Raw genomic sequence first — 12,497 nt, 5'->3', positions numbered from 1 at the left:
ATTAATAATCAGAATAATCATAAAATGGGTCAACAACACACAAAAACACGTAAAATTTTATTTCTATAGAACATTTTGCTAAAATTTTATTTCTATAGAAAATTTTTATAAAAAAATTATTTCTATAGAAAAAATTATAAAAATGTTATTCCTATAGGAATTTTGTCAATATTTTATTTCTATAGAAAATTTTCCTAAAATTGTGTTTCTATAGAAAAAATGGTCAAAATTTTATTTCTATATAAACATTTTCAAAATTGTATTTCTAGAAAATTTTGTAAAAATTTTATTTCTATAAAAATTTATTTCTATAGAAAATGTTATTTCTATAAAAAACTTTGAAAAATTGTATTTCTATAGAAAAAATTATCAAAATTTTATATCTCTAGAAAATTTTGTCAAAATTTTGTATCTAAAGAAAATTGTCTCAAAATTTTATTTCTATAGAAGATTTTGTCAAAATTTTATTTCTATAGAAATAATTATCAACACTTTCTGTAGACAATTTTCTCAAAATTGTATTTCTATAGATAGAAAATTGATGTACCTCTTAGTTGGAGAAGGAGATTTTGAAAATTCTGCCAAAACATTAAAAATTTTACCAAACAGTGGACAATCTAGCATTTTTGGTAGAATTATATCAAATGTGGCAACCGTGGTTAGTATGTATGACCCATCTGCAATGCCATCCGATTTACGTCAATAAGAAATACTTGTGTCAAGATTCATTTCACTATTTCCGAATCCGAAAAGAACATTTTCATTGGTTTTTCGGCTACATTTATCTGGGTTATTAATATATTTTTGCGTTAAAAGTCAACCAATTATTTAATTGAGTCAATTCAATTCAACTAAATTGACATTCAATTTCGCGACAGAAGCTGTTTAAAAAACAATTGCATTAATTAATTTGATTAAGTTCAAAGATTTGTTTTTTGCATGGAAATACTTTACATAGAACTCCAGTGCGTATGTGGAATAAGACGTAGTCAAATGTATAACTAATACGCTCACGGGGCAAAACATATTAATAAAATGTACAAATGTACATAACAAGCGTTTTATATTATAAGAAGTAATTCTTTTAGTGCTAGGATTATTAATAACTAAAAAATCGAATAAAGTCTTATTTTTCATAATACCTCTGAAATGAATCATATATCACCAATTATGTAACTTTGGTTTCTAATCTCATAAAGTTGTCTCGGCTTTAGTTACTTCTTATTGTTTTAAAATAACAATCACAAATTATCTTTAAAAATTTAAATGCATCAAACTATGAAGAGGAATTTAATTCACTTGAATGTGAATGAATGTGTTAGTATGTGGCTCTTGTAATGGTTTTCCTCTATTCTACTACACCAGATTTTTCAGCTCATAGTAAATTTAAGTTTGATGCTAGCTCATTCACAAGTGAATTCATTATAAAAACTTGACAAAATTGTTTCCGTTTCAGGAATGCCATAGTAAACCGCCGCATGACTGCAGTAATTTAGGTTGCCAAAAGCATTTGGGGTCGTTATATGTTGTCATTTAGTTGATATTTTAAATGCGTGTTCTTTAGCCCAAGTATAAAAGACCATACTCCATGAACATGGATGACTAAGCTTACAGTCGAACGTCGATATAACGAACTCGCTGGGATTAGGGTTTTTATGCATACCCTATTACCCACAAAAGAATGCAAAACAAGTATATACGGCAGTAAGTTCGGCCAGGCCGAATCTTATATACCCTCCACCATGAATTGCGTAGAAACTTCTAGGAAAGACTGTCATCCACAATCGAATTACTTGGGTTGTGGTAATACTTAAAAATTCTTAACATCGTCTTCTAAATTGTAAGTTAGTCCATGCGTGGTATATATTAGACAAAAAAGTATGTATAGGTAAGTCTACAAATAATTACGAATCAATATGGACTTTTGCACGGTACTTAGAGAGCCAGAATTGAAATATGGGGTTGGCTTATATGGAGGCTATATACAATTATGAACTTGATATGAACCAATTTTTGTGTTATTGGGGATCGATTTATCTGTGGACTATATATAACTATAGACCGATGTGGACCTAGTTAGACATGGTTGTTAACGGCGAAATACTAGCACAATGTACCAAATTTCAACTGACTCGGACGAAATTTGCTCCTCCAAGAGGCTCCAAAACCAAATCTCGGGATCGGTTTATATGGGGGATATATATAATTACGGACTGATATGGACCAATACCTGCATGGTTGTTAGAGACCATATACTAACCCCACGTACTAAATTTCAATCAGATCGGATGAATTTTGCTCTTCCAAGAGGCTCCGGAGGTCAAATCTGGGGATCGGTTTATATAGGATCTATATATAATTATAGACCGATATGGTTGATCCATATCGTTGTTAGAGACCATATACTAACATCACGTACCACATTTCAACCCAATCGGATGCATTTTGCTCTTCCAAGAGGCTCCGGAGGTTATATCTGGGGATCGGTTTATATGGGGTCTATATAATTATGGACAGATTTCGACCAATTCCTGCATGGTAGTTAGAGTTGTTAGAGAGAGGGCTGTGGAGTCGGAGCCGGTGTCTTGGAGTCGAAGTCGTATAAATTTTGATCGATTCCGACTCCGGCGAAACAAAATTTGAAACACGCTTTATATCTTTTTAACTAACGAAATATTCCAACAAATTAGATTCGATTGGGGTTTTTAATCGAACAACGAAAAACAAAGTACTGGATTTTAGGCCATTCAAAGTGTATTTATAAGGGCGAAATTTGACGGTGATATAAAAAGTAGGTTTTACTAGTATATGGACTGAACTGATCACTTATATATAGCAGTAGAAATCTCCATATACACCCGATGTCCTTGGAAGCTGAATTTTAAATTAAACATCTGTCAACGTACCAACTGAGGGGGTCCTTCGGGAGAAAGTTTGTATCATCAAAGCCACTCGAAATTCTTTACATTAAATTAATCACCTCCATAACTGATAGACCATTTATAAATCGATGTTTCACCATTTTACTTCTATAGAAACAATATTCGTAACTCTCCAGATATTCCTGTCATCTGTTGTATGGTAGTGGTTATTTAAAATTCCGCCCGTCCTAATTTATGGCAGTTTATGTTTGTGTTATATATCCGACACATTACATTTTTTTAACATCTAAACTTTCTATCTGATTAGCCCGACATTTTGATTTTTGTGTATTTTTCTCTTTTATATATATATATATAGTTTTTATAAAATGCCTATATAGACCAATACCGCGATTTTACTTCTTAAAATTCTAGAAGCCTAATTATTTTTTCAAATTTTGTGTTTTTATAAATTCATATGCTGGAGATTGTTGTTATCTACAAATATTTTTATGTGGTCTCTATATAGTCTTGTGTCGTATTTTAATTTATTGGCCTGAAATGAAAATATAGAGTTCCTTACATCCCTAAAATGCTGAGATTTGTCGTCGAGTCGGATCAAAAATTAAAACAAGTAAGGAAAGTCTAAAGTCGGGCGGGGCCGACTATATTATACCCTGCATCACTTTGTAGATCTAAATTTTCGATACCATATCACATCCGTCAATTGTGTTGGGTGCTATATATAAAAGGTTTGTCCCAAATACATACATATTAATATCTCTCGATCTGGACAGAATTTGATAGACTTCTACAAATTCTATAGACTCAAAATTTAAGTCGGCTAATGCGCTAGGGTGAAACGCAATGTTAGTAAAAACAAGTATATACAGCACTAAGTTCGGCCGGGTCGAATCTTAAATACTCACCACCATGAACCAAATATTAGGGTTTCCTTTGAAATTTCAGGAGGACTTGAGGACACTTCCCGAAGATAAATTTAAAGATTTCACCTATGAGGACTATATCAGATTCTGGATTTATAAGAACCATTTTTGTTTGAGTTTTAGAGGAATCATTAACATCTCTTGTAAGTGTGCAAGAAAATTATAAAATAATGTTTTGATTTGAAATCTTAAATCTGTAGAAGTAAAATCTGGAAATTTAACATTGAGTTTCAAGCAATTTTCATGATCAGTGCGCCTTCTACACCCTCAAGAAGTGATGTCGGTCTATATGGAGGCATTACCAAATGAACCGATAAAAACTTAATCCGATACACGTTTTTGTGAGCCTAAAATACCAGAATATTTACAATTTCAGGCAAATCAGATAAAAACTACGGTTTCTAGAAACCCAAGGAGTTAAATCGGGCGATCGTTCTTATTGGGGCTATACTACAATATTGGCTGATACTCACTGTTTTCGGCACACCTCTTTATGACCCGAAAATACGTTTAGATTTCCAATTTCAGGCAAATAGGATAAAAACTTCGGATTCTAGAAGCCCAAGAAGTAAAATCGGGAAAACGGTCTATATGGGGGCTATACCAAAATATGGACCGATACTCACCATTTTCGGCACACCACTTTATGGTCCTAAAATACCTCTAGATTTCCAATTTCAGACAAATTGGATAAAAACTACGGTTTCTATAAGCCCAAGACCCCAAATCGGGAGGTCGTTTTGTATGGGGACCATACCAAAACATGGACCGATACTCACAATTTTTGGCACACGTATTTGTGGTCCTACAATACCTCTAGATTTCCAATTTCAGGTAAATTGAATAAAAACTGCGGTTTCTATAAGCCAAAGAAATAAAATCGGGAGATAGGTCTATATGGGGGCTATACCAAACCATGGACCGATACTCACCATTTTTGGCACACCTCTCTGTGGTCATAAAACACCACTAGATTTCCAATTTCTGGCAAATTGGATAGAAACTAAGGTTTTTATAAGCCCAAGACCCCAAATCGGGACGTCGGTTTATATGGGGACTATATCAAAACCTGGACCGATATAGCCCATCTTCGAACTTGACCTGCCTGCAGACAAAAGACGAGTTTGTGTAAAATTTCAGCACGATTGCTTCATTATTGAAGACTGTAGCGTGATTACAACAGATAGACAGACAGACAGACGGATATCGTTATATCGTCTTAGAGTTTCTCCCTGATCAAGAATATATATACTTTATATAGTCGGAAATCGATATTTCGATGTGTTACAAACGGAATGACAAACTTATTATACCCCCGTCTCCATTCTATGGTGGTGGGTATAAAAATATGGAAAAGATTTAAATCTGAAGCAATTTTAAGGTTTCGATTCCAACCAAATTTGGCACGCACAGCTACAATGCTAATTATACTCCCTGTGCGAAATTTCAATTAAATCGGAGTAGAAGATTGGCCTCTGGGGTTATATGAGTGTAAATCGGGCGAAAGCTATATATGGGAGATATATCTAAATCTGAACCGATTTCAATCAAATTTGGCACACTTGACTATACTGCTAATTGTACTCCTAGTGCAAAATTTCAACCAAATTGGGCCAAAACTCTGGCTTCTAGGACCATATTAGTCCATATCGGGCGAAAGATATATATATGGGAGCTACAACTAAATCTGAACCGATTTCAATAAAATTGAGTACAATTAACTACACTACTAATTGTGCTCCTAGTGCAAATTTTCAACCAAATTGGGCCAAAACTCCGGCTTCTAGGAACATATTAGTCCATATCGGGCAAAAGATATATATGGGAGCTATATCTAAATCTGAACCGATTTCAATCAAATTTGCACACATGACTACTACTCCTAGTGCAAAATTTCAACCAAATTGGGCCAAAACTCTGGCTTCTAGGAACATATTAGTCCATATCGGGCGAAAGATATATATGGGAGCTATATCTAAATCTGAACCGATTTCAATCAAATTTGGCACACATGACTATACTACTAATTGTACTCCTAGTGCAAAATTTCAACCAAATTGGGCAAAAACTCTGGCTTCTGGGGCCATATAAGTGCATATCGGGCGAAAGATATATATGGGAGCTTTATCTAAATCTGAACCGAATCAATAGGGTTCTATTCTGACCCAAAAAAGGAACATGTGCCAAATTTGAAGGCGATTTGACTTATATTGCGACCTAGACTTTGATATAAAATTTATAAAAAGGGGGTAAAGGTACTGTAAATGTTGTTCGTTATAACTGTAGTCATTTGTATGGAAAATTCAAAAAACTAGTTGAGACCTGAAAAACATGTCCACTATAAGCGGTAGATCGTTATAACCGGTCTATGTTATAATTGTGTTTGACTGTATTTAGAAACAGAAGATTAAAGCTCACAATGGCAAATGTTGCTGTGATTGTTCTTTTTAAAGCAGTGTACTGTTGGTGTGTATGTGTGCGTGTGTGTGTGTACTTGCTCTCTATTTTGTCTACATGCTTATCTGTTTTGGTAGAAGAACTTCAGCTTATGTTTACTGCTATGGAAACGGAAGTTGACAACTTGCTAAATACTACTGAAGCACCACGTAACATAGATAAACAAAACGATAGAAGCTTAACTATGAGAAAAGACATTTTCTAACTGGAAACGCACATTTATGACAGAGGAGGTTATATATATGAACACTTAAAGAAACCATAACGATTAAATTAAATGATAAAATGATATTTGCTAAATTCTTTTTTAAAGAGAGTATTTAAAAAGCCATGGCACACTAAAACGAAATTTTAGACAAACGAAATTTTATGTTGACAGTAAAATTTTTTTTTAATTCAATGCTAAAAATTAGAGAAAATCAGTGCATTGCTCCTTATTAATTCATGTTTTTTTTTTGCTCTTATCAAAAAATACACTAAAGGGGAATTTAGTTTGTATAAAATTTTGTTCCGCATCGAGTCCCCAGAATGTGACTTTGGCTTCTTCCAAAATTCGACTTTTTTGTTAAAGGTCGATAAATCGATTTTGGTCACTATAAATATTCGATTAGTCGTAGTCACTATAATAGTCGAAAATTTGACTTCGATTAGTCGAAAATACGTTATTCAACTTCTACATCCCTACTCAACTAATGACAAATATTTTTACTTAAGTCATATTCTGCTATTGGTCTTCACTAGATTTTACCATCAAAAGGATATTTTACACTAATTTGGTGTGGGCTTGATTGGAGCACCAGTACCAATTTGTATGTCTTTACTAAATAAGTGTTTTGCCAAATCGAGTTAAAGGAATTCCTTACATTTATACAGTTACGTTGATTTCTTCAAGTGTATCAATGGCTATTTGCATTTTGCTCCTGACCTCTATTTTAAATATGCAAATTTAAGTGAATTTTTATACTAAAACTATGATATTTATGTGTTTCTTGTTTATCAAAATGGACACTTTGGTTTCATCTTCTTCTTTCCGCAATGTCTGTTGAAAACAAGATCTAACGCTAGTGCTCACAACCAATTCTCTTCTTTATTCGAAGAAAATGCAAACTGGCAAACTATTTGAGAAATGTCATAAAATTTGTAAAATTATTTCGTATAATAGCCATTTGCTTGTTACACATCATTTGTTTAAAGGATAAAGTTTTCTTAAATAGTCCATCGGACTTTAGACAAAATGAGGACATTAATAACAGATTTCATTTTTTTGGACAATGAAAGCCATGGAAATTAATGGAGATGTAAACAATGTAGCAAAAAAGCATTACCATGAATGGGCGGCAATGGAGGCAAAGCTGCATGAAAAACTCAAATAGAGAAATAGTTTTCACTTTAAATGAAATGGGTGCTAGTGGGTGGATGTAGTTAGTGTTTTCCATTAGATAGAATTTACGAAAAAAAAACTTCGGGTATATCTTATCTTCAAGATTAACTAAAAAAGGAAATTGATATCTTCATAATGAATATTAACCCCATGAAAAGAAGCCACAAGAAAATTTAACTGGAGCATGAAGATTGATCTCAAAATAAAATTGGGACTCATTTTCACTTTTGATTAAAAGACCGTGTGTACAAATGGTGGAAAAAATATGAAGTTTTAAGAAAGAAAATTGAAAAAGTTTTACTCTGAATCTCTTGTGTAACGCGTTAGCCCATGGGAGAAAATCATAAAATCTGCCCGAAGGGCGGCCACTGAAAGACAAAATTTGATGCGATACCATGTTATTCACTACAACAATAGAAATATGTTTAATTTCTACCATTGCACTGTGGGCGAAATCATGATTTTAGCGGCAAAAAATTCTTCCCACCAAGTTAGCTTCACAAAATTTGGTGAATAGATTTGTAGTTATAAACAAGTAAGTAAAGTCTAAAGTCGGGAGGTGCCGACTATATTAATCCCTGTACTACTTTGTGGATCCACATTTTCGATACTATCCGTCAAATGTGTTGGGTGCTACATACAAAGGTTTTTGTTCCAAATACATACATTTAAATCTGACTCCATCTGAACAAAATTTATATTCTATAGACTTAAAATTTAAGTCGGCTAATCCCCTGGGATGGTACACTCAGGGCTGCCAATTTTGCCGATTTATCGGCATTTTGACGATTTTTTACTCAAAAAATAGCAAATGCCGATTTTCCGATTTTTGCTCCAAAAATGACGATATTAGCTCCGTTCAAAAATTTTGAATAGAAGCAGTTCGATTACACGTTTAGAGCCAGGGAAAAACAGTTTTTGCTAGTCATTTCAGACATGTAGGAGCTATACCTCATTTCACATCTACAGTATTAGTATCACGGTTACCACTCGTGCCAAAAATAAATTTGAAGAAAATTTTACCAAAAATCTGTCAGAATAAAAAAAATTATTTTGCAGTTTTTGTGGTTAGTATATAAAAAAACTGTTTTATGCAAAAGAATATTGAATTTATAGAAAATTTTGTTAACCTTTTATTTCAACAGAAAAAGTTGTCAAAATTTTATTTCTATAGAAAATTTCGTCAAAATTTTATTTCTATAGAAAATTTTGTCAAAATTTTATTTCTATAGAAAATTTTGTAAAAATTTTATTTCTATAGAAAATTTTGTCAAAATTTTATTTATACAGAAAATTTTGTCAACATGTTATTTCTATAGAAATTTTTTGTCAACATTTTATTTTTATAGAAATATTTTTCAAAATTCTATTTCTATAGAAAATTTTGTAAAAATTTTATTTCTATAGAAAATTTTGTCAAAAATTTATTTTCATTGAATATTTTATCAAAATTTTATTTTCATAGAAAATTTTGTCAAAATTTTATTTTCATTGAAAAATTTGTCAAAATGTTATTTCTATAGAAAACTTTCTCAAAACTTTATATCTGTAGAAAATGTTTGCAAATTTTTATTTCTTTCGAAAATTCTTGTAAAACTTGATTTCTATAGATCATTTTTGGCAATTTTTATACCCTTCACCACTACTGTGGTACAGGGTATAATAAGTTTGTGCATTTGTATGTAACGCCAAGAAGGAGTAATCATAGACCAACCTTTTAGTATACGGATCGGCTTAGAATTAAATTCTGAGTCGATTTAGCGATGTCCGTCTGTCTGTCTGTCCGTCTGTCTATCTGTCCGTCTGTCTGTCTGTCCGTCTGTCTGTCTGTCCGTCTGTCTGTCTGTTGATGTAGTTTTGTGTGCAAAGTACAGCTCGCAGTTTTAGTCCGATTGTCCTAAAATTTGGTATAGGGTCCTGTTTCGGCTCAAAGACGATCCCTATTGATTTTGGAAAAAATCGGTTCAGATTTAGATATAGCTGCCATATATATTTTTCGCCGATCTGGTCATAATTGGCGTGTATATCAACCGATCTTCCTCAAATTCCGTACATCCGAATATTTGATAAGTCTCGAAAAACTTGCAAAATATCAGCCAAATCGGTTCAGATTAAGATATAGCTCCCATATATAGCTTTCGCCCGATTTACACTCATTTGCCCACAGAGGCCCATTTTTTGCTCCTATTTAGTTGCAATTTTGCACAGGGAGTAGAATTAGCATTGTTGCTATGCGTGTCAAATTTGGTTGAAATCGGTTCAGATTTAGATATAGCTTCCATATATAGCTTTCGCCCGATTTACACTCATATGACCACAGAGGCCAATTTTTTGCTCCGATTTAGTTGAAATTTTGCACAGGGAGTAGAATTAGCATTGTAGCTATGCGTGCCAAATTTGGTTGAAATCGGTTCAGATTTAGATATATCTCCCATATATAGCTTTCGCCCGATTTACACTCATATGACCACAGAGGCCAATTTTTAACTCCGATTTAGTTGAAATTTTGCCCAGAGAGTATAATTAGCATTGTTGCTATGCGTGCCAAATTTGGTTGAAATCGGTTCAGATTTAGATATAGCTCCCATATATATGTTTTTCGATATATGTTTTTCGACAAAAATGGTCAAAATACCAACATTTTCCTTGTAAAATCGCCACTGCTTAGTCGAAAAGTTGTAAAAATGACTCTAATTTTCCTAAACTTCTAATACATATATATCGAGCGATAAATCATAAATAAACTTTTGCAAAGTTTCCTTAAAATTGCTTCAGATTTAAATGTTTCCCATATTTTTTTACTAACATTGTGTTCCACCCTAGTGCATTAGCCGACTTAAATTTTGAGTCTATAGGTTTTGTAGAAGTCTATCAAATTCTTCCAGATCGAGTGATATTTAAATGTATGTATTTGGGACAAACCTTTATATATAGCCCCAAACACATTTGACGGATGTGATGTGGTATCGAAAATTTAGATCTACAATGTGGTGCACACTGATAGAAAAAGTTTCATTATATCAACGAAATGTGTCATTAAAATTGAGCCAACGAAACAAATTCGTTAATACAACGAAATGTTTCATTATTGTGACGAATTTTCTGTTAAACAATAACAGATTTCGTACTAATAACGAAATATTTCATTCTCTTAATGAACATTTTTCGTTGTATGAACGAAAAACTGTCGTTGGCTCAATTTTAATGAAATTTTCTTTGTGTGCAGGATATAATATAGTCGACACCGCCCGACTTTAGACTTTCCTTACTTGTTTTATAGTAAATTCTTGCAAAATTTTATTTCTAAACTAATTTTTGCAAAATTTATTTTCTATAGAAAATTTCCCCAACAATTTATTTCTATAGAAAGGTGTGTACTATGTTCTGTTTTCGAGTTGAAAATCACTTTATTTTCGCGATTTCTTTTCCTGAAATAATCAAAATTATATATGAAAGCAGACATATTCCAGTAAAGTCTTGCCGAAATCTAGAGGAACAAGAAATTGCACATCAATTGAGTTAATCTATCTGCTTTATAGTGAACTGTTTTAGTAAAGTAACCGCGAAAATTTCAATGCGAAAAGCGTAAGGTAAGTACTGAAGATTTAGTTAAAATTTTATTTGTATAAAAAATTGTACTTCTTAATTTGAGAGTCAATCAATAAGAGGTTTTGATCAAATTGTGGAAGATCGTTGCCCGATTATATATGTAAATATTAAGGATCTTTATTTTTATTTTTAAATAAAAACTTAAATATAATCATAAAAATGTTTTTTATGTTATTTTTATACAAAACTGAGTTCATTATGCTTTTGTTGATGCAATGCATAGCTATGTATGTTAATATTCTGTTCGTTATATGAAATAAATACTTTTAGTTTTAAGCAAAAAATTAGTTTGTTTTAATATAATTTACATTAGAGATTTTTGACGAATTTTAAAATAGAAGTGACGATTATGACGATTTTTGCGGAAAAAAGTGACGATTTTTCTTGAAATTTTATTGGCAGCCCTGGGTACACTATGTTAATTAAAAAAAAAAACAAATATGGGAAACATTTTAATCTAAACCAATTTTGATGCAACTTCGCAAAAGTGTACTTATGATTTATCGGATGATAGATATGTATTAGAAATAAAGAAAAATTTGAGTCACTTTTACAAGTTTTCGACATAGCAGTGGTGATTTTATAAGGAAAATGTGGGTATTTTGGTCATTTTTGCCCAAATCGGAAAAGCATATATATGGGAGCTATATCTAAATATTGAACCGATTTCAATAAAACTTAGCGCACTTAACTACACTATCAATTGTACTCCTAGTGCAAAATTTCAACCAAATTGGGCTAAAACTCCGGCTTCTGCGGCCATAAAAAGGGTGATACGGTCAAAATTTGGTCAAGGGAAAACGCGTGTAAATCGGTGAAATCGTTTATTTAAAAAATCAAATTAAATTTCTTTTTCAAGTTCAATTAGTATAAAATTCAGGAAAAATATTCAGTTAGCTTTCGCTTTTCCAAATCCGAATTGCCGGGCCTCACGCTTGACACCTGCCATCAGATTTTGTACAGCCACCTTGTCCACCTTCTTCGCCGCAGAAAGCCAGTTTGCCTTGAACTGCTGTTCGTCCTTAGCAGTTTTTTTGGTCTTCTTTAGGTTCCGCTTGACAATAGCCCAGTATTTCTCAATTGGGCGGAGCTCTTGCGTGTTAGGAGGGTTCTTGTCCTTGGGAACCACCTGCACGTTGTTGGCGGCGTACCACTCCATGGCCTTTTTACCGTAATGGCATGATGCCAAATCCGGCCAAAACAGTACGGAACAACCGTGTTTCTTCACGAAAGGCAGCAAAC

Source organism: Haematobia irritans, chromosome 2 (genome assembly GCF_050003625.1).
Source record: "Haematobia irritans isolate KBUSLIRL chromosome 2, ASM5000362v1, whole genome shotgun sequence".
NCBI lineage: Eukaryota > Metazoa > Arthropoda > Insecta > Diptera > Muscidae > Haematobia > Haematobia irritans.
Note: the sequence above shows the minus strand (reverse complement) of the source record.